The sequence below is a fragment of the Nycticebus coucang genome, chromosome 6 (genome assembly GCF_027406575.1).
Source record: "Nycticebus coucang isolate mNycCou1 chromosome 6, mNycCou1.pri, whole genome shotgun sequence".
NCBI lineage: Eukaryota > Metazoa > Chordata > Mammalia > Primates > Lorisidae > Nycticebus > Nycticebus coucang.
Window position 1 is genome coordinate 37,072,634 of NC_069785.1, and position 16,635 is coordinate 37,089,268.

The 16,635-nt window shown below is 38.2% G+C and overlaps 1 pseudogene; it reads left to right on the forward strand.

Annotated features, from left to right (window-relative positions):
* The first annotated feature begins 15,694 nt into the window (after positions 1-15,694).
* Positions 15,695-16,308, forward strand: LOC128587535 (60S ribosomal protein L10a-like; annotated as a pseudogene).
* Positions 16,309-16,635: the final 327 nt, after the last annotated feature.

A 16,635-nucleotide genomic window follows, 5' to 3' on the forward strand; every position in this document is an offset into this window, starting at 1 on the left:
AATCTGAGTATCAATAAGAATAAATAACAATGATTAAAACACACCAAATACATTTAAAAATCCATGCTTTCATAGAAATACTGAAATAAATCCACCAAGCCTTGTAGGTTATCATTGGAGAATACTGGGAAACCAACTCATTATTCTCAAAAATGGTAAATGGAGCATTTTAAATTGGCTTTTCATGGAGAGGGTGGGGGGAGGTGCGTAGAGGGAGGGGGATTGAAAGGATCACACCTGTGGTACATCTTACAAGGGTACATGTGAGCCTTGGCAAATGTGGAATGTAAATGTCTTGGCAAAGTAACTAAGAAAATGCCAGGAGGGCTATGTCAACTAATGAGATGAAAATGTGTCAAATATTCTATGAAACAAGTGTATGGTGCCCCATGATCATATCGATATACACAGCTATGACTTAATAAAAAAAAATAAATTGGCTTTTCACTATCAGCTGGACCTCAGTGTAACCAAATAGTTGTTAAAGGAAAGTTTCTCCCTATAGAAATATTTCATCTAATTGTGAGTAGAATTAATGATGGATAAATAAAAAAAGTTAGATTTATAAGATCATTGTCCTGCTGACCCTATATGAAATAATGGATCAAGGCAAAGATTGTACCAAAAAAATCACTACAAAACAAGCTCACACATAAGCTACTACAAAAAATCATAAAATATTAGCAAACAGAATCTGTTTATTCATAAAGAAATCATGTATGTCTATATGAGATTTATTCTGGAAATGTGAGAATGTTTCAATTAATAGGACATAGGTTAATATAATTCATTATATTATAAATCTAAGGAGGAAAAATCACATGTTCATTTCCACAAAACCTGAAAAGGCACTTGACAAAAATGATCACCTATTCTTTAAAAAAACACTCAACACAAATGGAATCAATAGATACTTCATTAATAAATATATCTCAGCCCCACACCCAAAATCTATTAGGAAAGCACAGGTGATGTTCCCTGAACTTGGAACCAAAAAGAAGAGGCGTACCCACCATCATACTAGCATTTAAATTGATCTGAGATATTATGCAAACCAAATATATAAGAGAAAGTGGCTAGAGGTAAAAAAATTGAAAAGGAAAATGCTGACCTCTACCATTTTGGGATGATATAAACTGAAAATCAGCTTAAAAATCACTATATACAATAAGCTTAGGAAAATAGTTGATATTTAATGAATATACCGAAAAAAAGCCTTCATGCATACAGGTACCCTGTTAAAATATACAATCGAAGAAAAGACATTAAAACAGTAACAAAAAAAGGTAAAACATTTAGGAATAAACTCTACAAGAAATATGAGAGACCCACACGAGGAACACTCCTGACACCTACAAATGTGGATTTGGAACAAATGCAAAGACAAACCACATACTTAGATAAGACAGCTCAACAACACAAATATGTTAGTTTGTGAATTTCACATCTCTGCCTCTCCACAAAAATACCAGCAGGTTTTGTTCTTCTTTCCTTCACCTCCAAACTATACAATCTAATTCTAAAGCTGATATAGGGAAACAAACAAGCAAGGGCTGCCAGAGAAAAACCAGTGAGGGAGAGCCTATGCCTATCAGATACTGAAACAAATTCTAAAGCTTTAAGAGTTGTGTCATTCATTTGGGGCAGTGTCTGTGGCTCAGGAAGTAGGGCACTGGCCCCACATACTGAGGGTGGCACGTTCGAACCCGGCCCCGGCCAAACTGCAACAAAAAATAGCCGGGTGTTGTGGTGGGCGCCTGTAGTCCCAGCTACTCAGGAGGCTGAGGCAAGAGAATTGCCTAAGCCCAAAAGCTGGAGGTTGCTGTGAGCTATGATGTCATGACACTCTACTGAGGGCGACAAAGTGAGACCCTGTCTCTAAAAAAAAAAAAAAAAGTTGTGTCATTCTAGCACATGAAGCAGACTCTAAATAATATCAGGAAATTAATATATGATAACAGGGGCATCTAGTATCAGTGTGGGAGGGGAAATGGAAGACTTAATAAATGGTAGTGAGATTACATAGTAGCCATGTGGAAAAATATAAATTGTGTACTTCACCCTGTTTATCAGAATAAAACACCCATGTTTAATATAAAAAATGGTGTATTATCATTGCTAAGACCATCGTCAAGGAACTTTTTCCTGTATGTTTTCTTGTAGGACTTTTACAGTTTCGGATATACCATTTAAGTCTTTAATCTAGTATGAGTTAATTTTTTTTTTTTTTTGGTGGGGGCTGGGTTTGAACCCGCCACCTCTGGCATATGGAGCCGGCACCCTACTCCTTTGAGCCACAGGCGCCATCTGAGTTAATGTTTGTATACAGTGTAAGACGAGTTTAATTTCATTCTTTTGCATGAGGATATTCACTTTTTCAACACCATTTACTGAAGAGACTATCCTTTCCTTATTGAGTGTTCTTGATGCCCTCATCAAAGATTAGTTGACTATGTGTATGTAGGTTTATTTCTCAACCCTCTATTCTGTCCCATTTGTTTATGTGTGTTTTTTTAAGGGCCAGTATTATATTGCTTTTATTACTATAGTTTTTTAATACAGTTTAAAATGAGGGAGTATGATGCCTCCAACTTTCTTCTTTTTGCTCAAGACCATTTTGGCTATTTTGTGGTTATGTATGGATTTTAGGAGTATTTTTTCTATTTCTATAAAACATGCCATTAGAATTTTTATAGGGATTGCATTGAATTTGTACATTGCTTGGGTAGTATGGAAATTTCATTAATATTAATTTTTTCAATACATGAACATGAGATATATTTCTATTTTTTTGTGTCTTTAGTTTCTTATATAAATGTCTTGGCAATGATTTTTTTGGTATGATACCAAAAGCACAGGCAACAAAAGTAAAAATAAACAAAGTGGATGACATCAAATAAAAAAGCTTCTCTCCAGCAAAGGAAACAGTCAATACAATAAAAAGACAGCCTGTGGAATGGGAGAAAATATTTTCAAACCATGTATCTGATAGCGGGTTAATATCTAAAACACATAAGGACCTCTTGCAACTTAATAGTAGAAAAGCAAATAAACCTATCGATAAGCGGGCAGTGGATCTGAATAGACATTTTTCAGGACAAGATATATAAATCATCATTAATGATCAGGGAAATGCAAAATTAAACTACAAAGAGATACCATTTCACACCTGTCAGTATGGCTACTGCCCAAAAGACAAGAGAGAACAAGTTTTAGTGAGAGTGTGGAGAGAAGGGAACCCTGTGCCCTGTGGAAGGGAATGTAAACTGCTACATCCATTGTGGAAAACAGCATGGAGGCTCATCAAAAAATTGTAAATACAAATACAATATGACCCAGGGATTCTTCTCTTGGGTATATGTGATATATCTGAAGGAAATGAAATCAGTATCTCAAAGACATCTCTGACCGTGTTCACTGCAGCATTAGTCACAATAGCTAAGATGGAAACAAGCTAAGTGCTCACCAAAATGTGGATGGATAAGTAATATGAAATGTTATTCAGCCATAAAAACGAAGAACATCCTGCCATTTGTGACAACATGAATGAACCTGAAAGAATTATACCAAGTGAAGTAACCCAGACACAGAAGGACCCACTGTTTGATTTCCCTTATATGTGGAATCTAAAAAAGGCAAATTGGCACAACAGTAGTTTCTAGAGGCTGGGAGGTGGAGAAATTGGAAGATGTCAAAGGGTACAAACTTGCAGTTATAAGTTCTGGAAATCTAACGTATGCATGGTGACTATAGTTAATAACACTGCCTTGTTTACTTGCCATTTGATAAAGACAGCAGATTTTAAGTGTCTTCCACTACCATGCACACACAAAGAGAAGCCATGGGGGTGATGGATGTGTTAGTTCATTTGACTGTGGCAATGAGCACATAATGTGTATGTACATCAAATCATCACATTTTATACCTTGAAATAATACAATTTTTATTTGTCCATTAAATATTTTTTTCTTTCTTTTTTTTTTTTATTGTTGGGGATTCATTGAGGGTACAATAAGCCAGGTTATACTGATTGCATTTGTTAGGTAAAGTCCCTCCTGCAATCATATCTTGCCCTCAAAAGGTGTGGCACACACCAAGGGCCCACCCCCCTCCATCCTTCCCTCTCTTTGCTCTTCCTTTCCCCACCCCTCCCTCCTTCTTTCTCTCTCTGCTCTCCCCTTCCCCCACCCCCACTGTGACCTTAATTGTCATTAATTGTCCTCATAACAAAATTGAGTACATAGGATTCATGCTTCTCCATTCTTGTGATGTTCTACTAAGAATAATGTCTTCCAGTTCCATCCAAGTTAATATGAAGGATGTAAAGTCTCCATTTCTTTTAATGGCTGAATAGTATTCCATGGTATACATATACCACAGCTTGTTAATCCATTCCTGGGTTGGTGGGCATTTAGGCTGTTTCCACATTTTGGCGATTGTAAATTGAGCTGCAATAAACAGTCTAGTACAGGTGTCCTTATGATAAAAGGATTTTTTTCCTTCTAGGTAGATGCCCAGTAATGGGATTGCAGAATCAAATGGGAGGTCTAGCTTGAGTGCTTTGAGATTTATCCATACTTCCTTCCAAAAGGGTTGTACTAGTTTGCAGTCCCACCAGCAGTGTAAAAGTGCTCCCTTCTCTCCACATCCACGCCAGCATCTGCAGTTTTGAGACTTTGTGATGTGGGCCATTGTCGCTGGGGTTAGATGGTATCTCAGGGTGGTTTTGATTTGCATTTCTCTAATAGATAGGGATGATGAACATTTTTTCATATGTTTGTTAGCCTTTCATCTGTCTTCTTTAGAGAAGTTTCTATTCATGTCTTTTGCCTATTGATATATGGGATTGTTGGCTTTTTTCATGTGGATTAATTTGAGTTCTCTATAGATCCTAGTTATCAAGCTTTCGTCTGATTCAAAATATGCAAATATACTTTCCCATTGTGTAGGTTGTCTCTTTGCTTTGGTTGTTGTCTCCTTAGCTGTACAGAAGCTTTTCAGTTAAATGAAGTCCCATTTGTTTATTTTTGTTTTTGTTGCAATTGCCATGGCAGTCTTCTTTATGAAGTCTTTCCCCAGGCCAATATCTTCCAGTGTTTTTCCTATGCTTTCTTTGAGGATTTTTATTGTTTCGTGCCTTAAATTTAAGTCCTTTATCCATCTTGAATCAATTTTTGTGAGTGGGGAAAGGTGTGGGTCCAGTTTCAGTCTTTTACATGTAGACATCCAGTTCTCCCAACACCATGTATTGAATAGGGACTCTTTCCCCCAAGGTATGTTCTTGTTTGGTTTATCAAAGATTAGGTGGTTGTAAGATGTTAGTTTCATTTCCTGGTTTTCTATTCCATTCCAAGTGTCTGTGTCTCTATTTTTGTGCCAGTACCATGCTGTCTTGACCACTATGGCTTTGTAGTACAGACTAAAATCTGGTATGCTGATGCCCCCAGCTTTATTTTTATTACTAAGAACTTCCTTAGCTATACGGGTTTTTTTTCTGGTTCCATACAAAACGCAGAATCATTTTTTCCAAATCTTGAAAGTACGACGTTGGTATTTTAATAGGAATGGCATTGAATAGGTAGATTGCTTTGGCAAGTATAGACATCTTAACAATGTTGATTCTTCCCATCCATGAGCATGGTATGTTCTTCCATTTGTTAATGTCCTCTGATATTTCCTTTCTGAGGATTTCATAATTTTCTTTATAGAGGTCCTTCACCTCCTTCGTTAGGTATATTCCTAGGTATTTCATTTTCTTTGAAACTATGGTGAAGGGAGTTGTGTCCTTAATTAGCTTCTCATCTTGACTGTTATTGGCGTATACAAAGGCTACTGACTTGTGGACATTGATTTTATATCCTGAAACATTACTGTATTTTTTGATGACTTCTAAGAATCTTGTGGTTGAGTCTTTGGGATTCTGTAAGCATAAGATCATGTTGTCAGCAAAGAGGGAGAGTTTGACCTCCTCTGCTCCCATTTGGATTCCCTTTATTTCCTTGTCTTGCTTAATTGTATCAGCTAGAACTCCCAGCACTATGTTGAATAGTAAAGGTGACAGAGGACAACCTTGTCTGGTTCCAGTTCTAAGAGGAAAAACTTTCAGTTTTGCTCCATTTAGTAAAATATTAGCTGTGGGTTTGTCCTAGATAGCTTCAATCAGTTTTAGAAATGTGCCACCTATGCCTATACTCTTCAGTGTTCTAATTAGAAAAGGATGCAGGATTTTATCAAATGCTTTTTCTGCATCTATTGAGAGGATTATATGATCTTTATTTTTGCCTCTGTTAATATGGTGGATAACATTTATGGACTTACGTATGTTAAACCAGCCTTGCATCCTTGGGATGAAACCTACTTGATCATGATGCATGACTTTTTTGATGATAAGCTGTAATCTATTGGCTAGGATTTTGTTGAGAATTTTTCCATCTATATTCATGAGTGAGATTGGTCTGAAATTCTCCTTTTTATTTGGGTCTTTTCCTGGTTTTGGTATCAGGGTGATGTTTGCTTGAATAATCTCACAAGCCATCTTATGGAATTGGAAAAAGAAGAACAATCTAAGCCTAAACCCAGTAGAAGAATAGAAATATCCAAAATCAAATCAGAGATCAATGAAATTGAAAACAAAAGAATCATTCAGAAAATAAATGAAACAAGGAGTTGTTGTGTGTTGGGGAAGATTCCTTCTTCCTCAATTTTTTGAAATAATTTCTACAGTACAGGAATAAGTTCTTCCTTGAAAGTTTGATAGAATTCTGGTATGAAGCCATCTGGACCAGGGCATTTTTTTGTTGGAATCTTTTTATTGTTTCTTTAATCTCAGTGCTTGAAATTGGTCTGTTCAGGAGCTCTATTTCTTCCTGGCTAAGTCCAGGGAGAGGGTGTGATTCCAAATATCGATCCATTTCCTTCACATTGTCAAATTTCTGGGCATAGAGTTTCTGGTAGTATTCAGAGATGATCTCTTGTATCTCTGTGGGATCAGTTGTTATTTCCCCTTTATCATTTCTGATTGAGGTTACTAGAGATTTTACTTTTCTATTTCTAGTTAGTTTGGCCAATGGTTTATCTATTTTATTTATTTTTTCAAAAAACCAACTCCTTGTTTCATTTATTTTCTGAATGATTCTTTTGTTTTCAATTTCATTGATCTCTGATTTGATTTTGGAGATTTATTTTCTTCTACTGGGTTTATGCTTAGATTGTTCTTCTTTTTCCAATTCCATAAGATGGCTTGTGAGATTGTTGATGCACTCTATTTCTGTTTGTCAAATGTAGGCATCTAAAGCAATAAATTTTCCTCTCAAAACTGCTTTTGCAGTATCCCACAGGTTTTGGTAGCTTGTGTCTTCATTGTTGTTATGCTCAAGGAAGTTAATGATTTCCTGTTTTATTTCTTCCTGCACCCATCTATCATTCAACAGAAGGTTGTTTAATTTCCATGCCTTTGTGTGGGGTTGAACGTTTTTTTAGAGTTGAGTTCCACCTTTCGTGCCTTTTGGTCTGAGAAGATACAAAGTAAAATTTCAATTCTTTTGATTCTGTTGATATTTGTTTTGTGTCCCAGGATATGATCAATTTTGGAGAATGTTCCATGGGGTGATGAGAAGAATATATATTCTTTATCTTTGGGATGGAGTGTTCTATATGCGTCTATCAAGCACAGTTGTTCTAGGGTCTCATTTAAATCTCTTTTTTTTTTTGTAGAGACAGAGTCTCACTTTATGGCCCTCAGAAGAGTGCCGTGGCATCACACAGCTCACAGCAACCTCCAGCTCCTGGGCTTAAGCGATTCTCTTGCCTCAGCCTCCCGAGTAGCTGGGACTACAGGCGCCCGCCACAACGCCCGGCTATTTTTTTTTTGTTGCAGTTTGGCCGGGGCTGGGTTTGAACCCGCCACCCTCGGCATATGGGGCCGGCGCCCTACTCACTGAGCCACAGGTGCCGCCCTCATTTAAATCTCTTATATCGTTGTTTAATTTCTGTTTAGAGGATCTGTCCATCTCTGTAAGAGGAGTGTTAAAGTCCCCTGTTATGATGGTATTATTGGATATCATTTTGCTCAGACTGAGTAAGGTCTGTTTCAAGAATCTGGGAGCATTTAAATTGGTTGCATAAATATTTAGAATTGAAACGTCTTCTTGTTGTATTTTTCCCTTGACCAATATAAAGTGACCATCTTTGTCTTTTTTGACTTTAGTTGCTTTAAATGCACATGTATCTAAAAATAAGATTGCAACTCCTCTTTTCTTCTGAATTCCATTTGTCTGAAAAATTGTCTTCCAACCCTTGACTCAGAGTTTTAATTTTCTTTTGAAGCCAGGTGTGTTTCTCGCAGACAGCAAATGGATGGCTTGTGTTTTTTAATCCAGTCAGCTAATCTAGGTCTCTTCAGTGGGGAATTCAAGCCATTAACATTTATTGAGATAATTGATCAGTGTGGTAGTATTCTATTCATCTTATTTTGTGACAGTCCATTGCTTAGTTTTATCTTTTGCATCAGTGTGGAAGTTAGGTTCTGACCTTTTTTTCGGAGTTTTTACTTTACTGCTGATCCATTGTGATGGTCAGTGTGTAGAACAGGTTGAAGTATTTCCTGTAGAGCTGGTCTTGTTGTGGCGAATTTCCTCAATGTTTGTATATCCGTAAATGATTTTATTTCTCCATCAATTTTAAAGCTTAGCTTAGCAGGGTACAGAATTCTCGGCTGGACATTATTCTGTTTAAGTAGATTTAAGGTAGATCACCACTGTCTTCTTGGTTGGAAAGTTTCATTAGAGAAATTGCAGTCACTCTGATGGATTTGCCTCTGTAGGTCAACTGGCGTTTACTCCTGGTAGCTTGCAGAATCTTTTCTTTGGTCTTTGGACAGGTTGATCACAATGTGTCTTGGAGAAGCTCAGCTAGAGTTGAGGTGACCTGGGGTCCAATATCCCTCTGAAAGCAGTGTGTTAGAATCTTTCATGATATTTGGGAAATTTTCTTTTATAATATTCTCTAGTATGGCTTCCATTCCTCTCAGGCATTCTTCTTCCCCTTCTGGGATTCCTGTAACTCGTATGTTGGAACACTTCATAAAGTCCTATAATTCTGACAATGAATGTTCTGCATTCTCTCTCTTCTTTTCTGCCTCTTTAACTATCTGAGTTATTTCAAGAACTTTGTCCTCTACCTCCGAAATTCTTTCTTCTGCATGGTCTAACCTGTTGTTGATAGTTTCCATTGCATCTGAAAGTTCCCTAATTGAGTGCTTCAGTTCCTTCAGTTCTTCTATATCCTTTCTATATTCTTCATATCGTTCATCTCTTATTTGATTCTGTTTTTGGATTTCCTTTTGGTTATTTTCCACTTTATTAGCCATGTCCTTTATTGTTTTTCTCATGTGTATTCTAATTTCCCTTTCTGTCATTCCTAACATTTCTTTATAGGTGGAATCCTCTGTAGTAGCTACCTCATGGTCCCTTGGAGCGGTTGCTCTGGACTGGTTCTTCATGTTGCCATGAGTTTTCTGCTGATTCTTCCTCATGAGTGATTTTTTAATCTGTTTTCTTGCCCTAATTTTCCTTTCACTTCCTCTTGCTTTTTAAGTTCCCATGCCTGTGGACTAAGGTTTTGATGAGTCCTTTTGGTACAGGACCAGAAGGATGAGAAGGTTGAAAAGCAAGAAGGGATAAAAGAAAGAAAAAGAAAGAAAGAACAAAAAGAAAACAGAGAAAGTACAGGGGGTGGGTAAAAGGGAATATTGACAAAAAGAAGAAAGGCACAAAAAGAGGGAGACAGAGCAATATAGGTGTACAGCTGGGTACTTTGATACAATCTTAAAAAACCCCAACCTCTGGGGGTGCCCGGTTGGGTGGTTCCCTTGAGGTCAGCAGCTCTTTGCTAACCTGATTGGACACAGTACCCCACCTCCACCAAGTAGAGAGGAAAGACAAAAATTCTAGAAATCAAACCAAAACAAGCAAACAAAAAACTTTATGGGATAAAATTGGGTGAAAAACAAAATAATAGGGGTAGAAACACTAGCAAAAATGAAGTTCTAATTATTAAAAAAGGCAGCAATGGGAAATTGTATTTAAACTAGAAAAATGGAGAAAGAAAAGAAAGAAAAAGAAAAAAAGGAAAAGAAAAAATCTGTATGGAAAAGGTTGAAATTAAATAACAAAACATCAATGACAAAATAAACAAAAAACAAACAAACTAACAACAACAAAAAAGCAACCAAAAACAAAGCAGTATATATATCTTGTTGAATATTGTCTGGGCAACAGGTGGTCTTTTGGGGTATGAGATGTTAATCACAATGCTGATACAACCGCAGGCCTCCGCTGATTTCTCAAACCCCGCAGGTTGGAGACCCTAAATCTCTCTTCAGTCCTCTTAAAAGACACTTTAAACTTCTAAACGTGGCTAAGCAGAAGCTTTCCCAGGAAAGTGCTTGTCGCTGGGATCACTGCTGAAATGGCTATCCACTTACCCAGTGTGCCAAAACGGGCCTCACTCTGCCCCTGAGGGTTAAAGCTGTAAGGCAGCTCAGTCCCTGCCTTTAGCTGCTCAGTCGCTAGGTTACTAGCTCACACCCGATCCTTGCTCTGCAACACTGAGGGTGGAGCTTGCCGGGGCAGTTCTCTCACAATGGCTCCCTGTGGCCCACAGCCGAACACTATTACCTCCGTCCAGCTCAGCAGCTCAGTCTGGGGCCCTAGACAACACCCAAAGTTCTCTGCACTCCTGCTCAAACTTTCCCCAAGGCAGTTGAACTGAGTGCCAGGTCCCAAAACACCAAAACAGTTCACAGGTAAGGCCTTTCCGGTTTGCAGTCTCACTGCTGCGATACTTACAGCTCCCGGTGGGATTAGACTGATTGAGCACATGCAACCACTTGCCAGTTTTCCACTGTTTTTGTCCTCCTCTTGGGGTCCAGAAGTCTCTCACTGACTTCCTGTATTCTCAAAGTGATGATTATAGGCAGATCCCACCAGCCAGAGATGCCTGGAGTCTTATCTCCCCGGAATCATGGTGCCCAGTTGCAGGGAAGCTGTTACTCGGCTGCCATCTTGCTCTCACTCTGTCATCAATTAAATATTTTTAAATTTAAAAATTAAAAGTAAAAAATGAACCATGAAGTTTCTAGAATAAAACCCAACAAATTTATTTATAAAGTGGGAAAACACTTTTAATAGCAGAAGTAATGATGATGTTAGTGGCTACCACTTCCTTAGTATGCTCATATACTATGCACCAGACACTGATCTAAGAACCTCATATAATTTTACTTATTTATATTTCAAATTGTATATAAAACTAGCACATTTACCCCATAAATGCATTAATGTACACAGCTATGATTTAAAAAAAAATGGAAAAAAAATCCTGTTAACAATTACATGAAATAGGTGTTATAATTACCTCCATGTTAACACATACCCAGCACAAGGTATAGCAGTAAGATATGTACCATGAGGGAGATACAACTTAGTTTAGAGCTTTAAAAGAGGAATAGCTATCAGACTGGGGAAATCAAATATGGCTTAATATAAGCAGCAGAATCTGAGGTAGGTCCAGAAAGATGGAAGTTGAGCAGTAACAATGCAAAAATATTGTATAAATCCTAATTCAATGAACATGGATTACATGTTAGCCCTTTAAGAACGTGAGGTCTAATTCAGTTTTATTACCCTATGCTTTAGATGCCTGAATGAAATATCTAGTTATTGACCATTTTGTAGTGGTCAAATATGATTCCAAATTCTCAGTTTTATAGGAAACTCAGGCTGAATTTTTGGATCAAATGAGTTTTCTAACAACTGAAACTCTTAAACATCAAGGGCATGTACACAAGAACAAGCATCTCTTTAGTATTTTTCATAGACCACATCTAGGGTCATCTGTTCACAGGCTCCCATTGCACTGGAGATGCGTTGAAGCATTATTACCAGAGTTAGGGTCTTCTCAGAGCCAAATACTGCACGGTGACTGAAGTACACCGTGTATCCATCCACGCTAACTACAGATATGGCCCTGATGTTGCTTCTGCTCCACAGCCCACATGTCTCTCTAATGCACAATGCCTGCACCGCTTTCTCTGGGGAAAATGAATGTCTGGTCCTCTGGGAGTCTTAAGACTTTTTAATCTTAAATCCTCAACTACTTTACAAAAGGGACCAGCAAACTGGAAATTGGAAAGATTTTTTGCAAATAGAAACAATGTGAATGTTATTTTTAATTTGCCTCATGACTACTTTTTAAAATCTGATTACAGGCAGTCCCTGGGTTACAAACAAGGGGATATGGGTGTTTTCATAACTTGCATTTGTATGTATGTTGAAATAGGTACATTTACCTGTTACCTGGAATAGCGCGATTTGTAAGTGCGAGTTGTATGTCAGTCAGGTGTTTGTAACTTGGGGACTGCCTGTTCTCTTTCTGAGATGTCAGACAGGGAGGATGGCAGATCGGAGTAATAGCTGGAGAATAAAATCAGGAGCATATTTCTTATCATATGGTGCAACTGAGTAACAGTATCAACAAAAGGGGGCCTTGAGAATAACAACGGAGTTCCTTAGCCATGTGAACTGGGGGTACACAATAAAAATTCATATGAACCCATTTAAGGATCTTGTAAGGTTTCAAACAGTATCTGCCAATAGTGACATACAGAACAACTCCACAGCTGTTATTCATAATAAGCACTTACAAATATAAGAAAACTATTTGGCCATGGATCATGGGAGTTTTAAACAAATACATATCTAGAAGGCAGAGCTTCTGTTGTAAATTTTATGCAAGGCCTTCAGAAATCTACTTACAGTAAACAGCAGTCAACATTTGCCATTTACTCCTACCTAACTTTGCAAACTGGTGTTGAAGAATATGTTCTTGGTTTTGTACTTGGGAAGTCATCATCATATTCATGCAAAGTAATAAAATAATAATAAAGATTTAGATGCTCCTTGAGAGAATCACAATTATATTAAAAAATGATGATAGGCTCAGTGTCTGTAGCTTGAGCGGCTAAGATACCAGCCACATACACCAGAGTTGGCAGGTTTGAATCCAGTCCAGGCCTGTGAAACTACAACAACTACAACCAAAAAATAGCCAGGCGTTGTGGCGGGTGCCTGTAGTCCCAGCTACTAGGGAGGCTGAGGCAAGAGAATTGCTTAAGCCAGGAGTGGAGGTTGCTGTGACCTGTGATGCCAGAGTACTCTACCCAGGGTGACAGCTTAAGGCTCTGTCTCAAAAAAAAAAAAAAAAAAAAAAAAAGATAATGATAAAGATCAGTGTTTCTATTAAGAATCAGAAACAAAAACAAAGGCTTTTTCCTGGTTTATATTTCTGGCTCTAAAATGATGTTTCTTTAAGATTTTGAAGACATTTGGATGATGGAGTCAATTACTGTACCTTTCATAAATTTGTTTTTCAATTGTCTTGTCTCTCTTCTCTCCCAGCCCACAAGAACAAATGAGAAGTAAAAGCAATCATCTGAATATAATGAATGACAAAGGAAGAAGTAAACTTGGTCGAGTTACTTGACTTGAACCAAACTGTCATGATTTATTTTAACTTCTGGATCTTTTAGCTTAAATTAAAACAGTGTAAAACCATAGTCTCTAATATTGCTTTTAAAATGTCATAGGTGGGTATCATATTGAAATAAAGATTTTGATTCAGTAGGTCTGGGATGTGTGCGACCTGAGAGGTTTTGTTTGTTTTGTTTTTTAATTTAGAGATGTGACTTCACTATGTTGCCTAGGCTGGTCTTTTGAACTCCTGGGCTCAAGTAATCCTCCCATGTAGCTGGGACTATAGGCACAAGCCACCATGCCTGTAGTAACAAGTTCTTGGGTGATATTTATGCTTCTGATCCATGGACTACATTTTATTTTATTTTTATTTATTTATTTATTTATTTTGAGACAGAGTCTCAAGCTGTTGCCCTGGGTAGAGTGCCATGGCATCACAGCTCCCACCTCCAACTCTTGGGCTTAAGTGATTCTCTTGCCTCAGCCTCCCAAGTAGCTAGGACTACAGGCACCTGCCACAATGCCTGGCTACTTTTTGGTTGCAGTGTCATTGTTGCTTAGCAGACCTGGGCTGGCTTGGAACCTGCCACCCTAGGTGAATGTGGCTGGCGCCCTTGCCGACTGAGCTACGGGCGCCGCCCCATGGACTACATTTTAATAACAGGCAACTAGATTTTAGAATACAGTAGGTCCTCAAATGATGTTGTGTTGTTCAATGTCATTTCACTACAACATTAATGAGAAAAGAAATCTATTCCCAGGTAGGGTACTGTCAGTGTGGAATTTGCACATTCTCCCCATGTCTGATTAGGTTTCCTCCCACATGCCTGGTATATTAACTGGCATATTTAAATGGCCCTAGTCTGAGTGAGTGTGGGTGTGAGCTTATCCTGGGATGGAATGATGTCCTATCTAGGGCTATTCCCACCTTGTGTCCTGAACTCCCCAGGATAGGTTCCAGTTACACTCCACCCTACACTGGAATAAGTGGGCTGGAAAATGAATGAATAAATAATACAAATTATTGTAAACTAAAAATTTATCATAAAGTATAAGATAATCATACAGATTTATGGGAACAAATGATACAGTGCTCACCCAACCTTCCTTATTTGTTGTTTATTTTTGAACATCATGGAGGGAAGAAGTATTCCCTAAATTTTTTGCCTTGCAAAATATTTCTTACTTTCTTTTTCTTTTCTTTTCTTTTTTTTTGAGACAGAGTCTCAGTATATTGCCCTGGGTAGAGTGCTGTGGCATCACAGCTCACAGCAACCTCAAACTCTTGGGCTTAAGTGATCCTCTTGCCTCAGCCTCCCAATTAGCTGGGACTACAGGCGCCCACCATAACACCCAGCTGCGGTTTTGTTTTTTTTTCTTTTTTTGTAGTTGTCATTGTTGTTTAGCAGGCCTGGGCCGGGTTTGAACATGCCAGCCCCTGGTTTATGTGGCCGGCACCCTAGCCACTGAGGTACAGGTGCTGAACCTGAAACATTTATTTCTTGATTTAACTCACCACCACTATGACCACTGTCACTCACTGATTCACAAAAAATCTGGTAAATAAATATCCTACTTGTTTATCTTTCTTAAATGTATGCATAGCACACATTTATTTCAATGTTTAATATTTGAAGTATTTTGGCTTTTTTAAAAAATAAATCTTTTATTATTATTAATTAATTAATTTATTTTTTTGCAGTTTTTGGCTGGGGCTGGGTTTGAACCCACCACCTCCGGCATATGGGGCCACCGCCCTACCCCTTTGAGCCACAGGTGCTGTAAACACATAGATAATGTATATATTAATGCATTTATGGGGTACAATGTGCTGATTTCATATAGGAGTGCTTACATCACACTGGTTAATATATACCTTATCTCGTTTACTTAATTATTGTGTTAAGACATTTATACTGGCCCATGGCTCTTTATTTAGATGTCTGGTGATATTTTTGTGACCAAAAATATGTTAGAAGTTAGTTCTCATGTATAGCCATCAACCCATAGTAAAACTGGTTTCCTTATGCTTCATTTCATTTAAAGTCACAGTTTCCAAGAACCTGTTGATGATGTTAAGTAAGGACTTACTGTGTCATCAGTTCCTGAAGATGCTTAAAGAATAGAGTTGCTCTTGTCTGGTTATTGCAGCGCCAGCTACCATGAGCAACAAAGTCTCTAGTGACACGCTGTACGAGGTGGTGCAGGAAGTCCTGCACAGGAACAGCCTAAGCTTTGGAAGTTTTTGGAAACGGTGGAGCTACAGATCAGCTTGAAGAACTATGATTCTCAAGGACAAACGCTTCTCTGGCACCATCAGGCTTACGCCCACTCCCTGTCCCAAGTTCTCAGTGTGTGTCCTGGGGGACTAGCAGCACTGTGACGAGGACAAGGCTGTGGACATACCCCATGTGAACATTGAGGCGCTGAAGAAACTGAACAAAAGCAAGAAGCTGGCCAAGAAGTATGATGCCTTTTTGGTCTAAGAATCTCTTATCAAGCAGATCCCACGAATCCTTGGCTCTGGTCTAAATAAGGCTGGCAAATTTCCTTCCCTGCTGACCCATGATGAAAACATGGTGGCCAAAGTTGATGAGGTGAAGTCCACAATGAAGTTCCAGATGAAGAAGGTTCTGTGTCTGGCCTTGTGAAGATGACAGATGATGAGCTGGTGTACAACATCCACCTGGCTGTTAACTTCTTGGTGTCGTTGCTTAAGAAAAATTGGCAGAATGTCTGGGCTTTATACATTAAGATCACCAAAGGCAAGCCCTAGCACCTGTACTAAGGCACATTCTAATAAACACTAATGATGCCTCCCTTCCCTTAAAAAAAAAAAAAGAAAAGAAAAGAAAAAAGAAAAGAAGAGTTCTGTGGCTAGTAAGTTAGGAATCCCTGCAGCCTGTCTTGTCCTCTTGGACAGTTATGATTGACATTGGCATATTTAAAAAGCTCTGGAAAACATAAGGTTCTGTAAAAAGACGACATCTTGAGCTTTGATCTGATGCCCATTTTCCTAATTTAAATGATACATCCCATAGATCTCCCCCTCCACTTTTTTTAATAACACATTAAAATCGAGGGGAGTTTGAGTTCTATGGTA